The following is a 3,480-nucleotide window of genomic DNA, read 5'->3' on the forward strand; positions in this document are numbered from 1 at the left end:
GTCAAGCGGTGCCACCGCCTAGAGGCTCAGTCTTTGAGCTCTACCAAGTAGTGCAACTGCCCCTGACATGAGGTGGCACCGCCCAGAGGCTCAGTCTTCGAGCTCTACTAGGCGGTGCAACCGCCCCAGTCAGGCAGTGCAACCACCAGACCCCGGAATTCTAGGAGATGATAGTTTTGAGCTCAGAATTCAAACTGGTTTGGGGCCTATAAATACCCCACCATTTTCTGCATGAAAGGGCACCGAAAGTTTGATCTTACTCTATGATTTTAGAGCTCAAAAGTGTTGTAAAGTCTAGAAGTTCTCCTCCCTCTTTTCTTCCAAGTTTTGATCTTTCAAGAGATAAGAGAAATCTATAAGGGTTGTCTCCTAAGCCCGTCAAAAGGAGTGCAACTGTAAAAGGGTGGTTAAGTTTCGAACTCACTTTCAAGTTAAGTTTCCAAAAACGATTTTACGTCGGAAACAATTTCATCGTACGAACGTTGTTTTAATCGTCGAAAGTTTTTCGCTGCACTAATTCACCCCCCCCCCCCCCCCCCCCTCTTAGTGCTCTTGATCCTAACAGATTTTTCTTGCTTTAATTGTCTCATCCTAATCGAAGCATTCTGCATCACTCAAAATGCAGATTAAATCGTAAACATATATCAAGTGGTTTCATCTTCAAAATACGAGATTCAACAATCTCCCCATTTTTTATGATGACAACCACTTGATGACGGAGTTAACCTTAACTCCTAGAGTTTAAACAAACTCCCCCTATCAATATGTCATTTTGATAGAAACTCTTGGACTCAAAAATCCAAGCAACATGTCATTATAAACTTATGCGGAACATGTCATATCATCAATATACTTCTCCCCCTTTGTCATCAACAAAAAGGAGAAGTACAACTATTCTTGTGTTTGTGATATAAGTTCAACTCATTGCATGAAAAACATAATATTAGGTTTTATCATCATGCAGGTTTGAAGCTAGAAAATTTAGCAAGTGTTAGATCATGCTTAGAACATTCAAGCTATCAAGTTTTAGATATGCAAGTTTTACAACATACAAGATAGCACTTTTGCTTCTTTTGAGAAAGTAACTTCTACATCATGCAAGCTAGCAAATTAGAGATGTTCAAGAAGGCAACTCTTGCTTCTTAAAATATGCAAGTTGCAAGCTAGCAAATTTTTGCTTCCTTTGTAATGTTTGAACTCGCAATTTTGCTTTTGTTGCAAAGTACAAATTTAGCATGTTTAGCTTTTATTGAGATAGCAACTGTTTGCTTCTCTTTAGACTACAAGCTAGCAATTTTTAAGATATGCAAGTTTTACTACATACAAGCTAGCTTTTCATCACAACATATAAGCACAAAAGCATAGCAAGATTCTTAAGTTCAATCATGGAAATTCAACAATTGCTTCTTGTGCAAGATTGCACTTTGCTTTTCTTTGCATGTTCTGACTAGCAAAAGCTTTCTCCCCTTTGTTTTTGTCAAAAAGAAGGGAAGAGTACAAGCTAGCCAGCATTTGCCTTGAGCTAGCAATCTTTCTCCCCCTATGTCATTGCCGAAAAGAAGGAGAGAAACCAATGATATAGACTTTTACATAAACTATAAATTTGCATCAATCAATATTTCAATCATCACATGATACATACAAGACAACAATGCAAAGAAATCATGCCATGAAAGACATCAATTTTTAAACATGATATAATAATAGTCTCGAAAATTTCAATTTGCGATACATGTGATAAATTGTGATACACTAAAAAATTTAATGTGATGCTTTTAAGGATATCAACCTATTTTTGATACAAAGCATGGCAAGAGCAATTATATTGCAAGTTTTCTACGTTTTGCATATTTTGCTTCTTTCGAGATAGCAATTTTTTGCTTCTCTTTATATTGCAAGATTTGCAATTCATTGGTAGTGTTCATGATAGCAAGTTCTTTCAAAGAAATGATCGAGCTAGCAAATTTTCTTCCTTTGAAATATGTAGGCTAATAAACTAACTCCCCCTTTATCATTATCGAAAAGAAGAGAGAAATCAATGGCTAAAAAATTTAATCATTAAACAAGCCATATTACAAAATCATGTCATGATATCAAGAAAATTCAAGAAGGACATGATTCATTTGTCAAATCTTTTTAATAGAGCAAAAGAATTATACAACCAAAGATCATGATTAAAATATATCAATATCATAGATCAAGTCATGATTCGTGATTCATCATAAAGCAAATTAATTTTTAATCATCACAGAAGGCATTTAAAGAATTTTTGAAACATAGGAGAATGATTAATTTAAGCATGCAATGTTTCAATCAAATTCAAGTCATGAATACCAATACTTTCATATTGTGAGTATCAATTCATGAATACCAAAGGATATTATTTATGATTCCAATTTTGCAAGATTAAGATTATTGATAGGGGTAAAAAACTGACCTGACATAGCACCCCGGATTTGACGTAATACACCCCCCACGTCGAACACCCTGTGCGGCACACTGCCCCAGAACGAACGTTAATGACGACACAACATGCGCCCACACCCACCGTACCCAGACCCCCTCGGCTGACCGATGCTCCCCTCACCCTGCCGAAGCTCGGCTCTCCACGCAACGCCCGCGACAACGACAGACGCCATCAGAGGTACGGCCCTCCTCTTGCAAGATGGCCCATCAGGTAACATCAAACCCCCTGTATAAATACCCCCCGGCTCCCAACCGAAAAGGGGGGGGGGATCGATCTCTTAATACTATACTTCTCCCCATTGACTTGATCGTCGGAGGGGTCGGGCCGAGCTACCGACCCGACCTGTGTGCAGGCACCCGACCGCTGTTAAGCCTGCTCGACAAGGCGGAGTTTCCCAGCGAGATCCCCCGCATCCGCCGCCCCGGGACTTCAAAGGGAGTCACGTCTGATCCGAGTCATTTGGAGCCCTGAACCAGCCGCGTCGACCCCGAACTCACGGCTAAAAAGTTACTTACCGTAACAGATTGGCGCTAGAGGAAGGGCCGCATCCAAATGTCAGGCGACCAGCGAATCCACCTCGGCGGATCCTCAAATGCGGAGCTCACCGCCTTAGGGGAACGGCGTGACGAAACCCACGACGAACGCCCCGCAGCGGTATCAGAACGCTACTGGCGACTGTTCAATGACCCGGGCTTGTCGCCCCCCGGCGGTGCACCCGCTGACCCATCGCAAGTGTCACCCGAGGCCTTTCATGACCTCGCCCACCAGGTCCGAGCTTTGACAAGCATGGTGCAAACTATCGTCTCCCAGCGAACCTCTCCGCATGCGGCGCCACCTTTGCAGCAACAGGAGCCCCTTGCCCGGACCCACGTGCCACTCCCAGAGCTTCCTGGCTCGCCTCGAAACCCCACAACTCGTCCTGGGAGCCGGGAAGCAGAGGACACGGTGAGCCGTCCCGAACCTGAGGCTCCGACTGCCGATTCGATGAACGCTCTATGAGCTCAGCTGTGCCT

Source organism: Musa acuminata, chromosome BXJ3-5 (assembly GCF_036884655.1).
Source record: "Musa acuminata AAA Group cultivar baxijiao chromosome BXJ3-5, Cavendish_Baxijiao_AAA, whole genome shotgun sequence".
Taxonomy (NCBI): domain Eukaryota; kingdom Viridiplantae; phylum Streptophyta; class Magnoliopsida; order Zingiberales; family Musaceae; genus Musa; species Musa acuminata.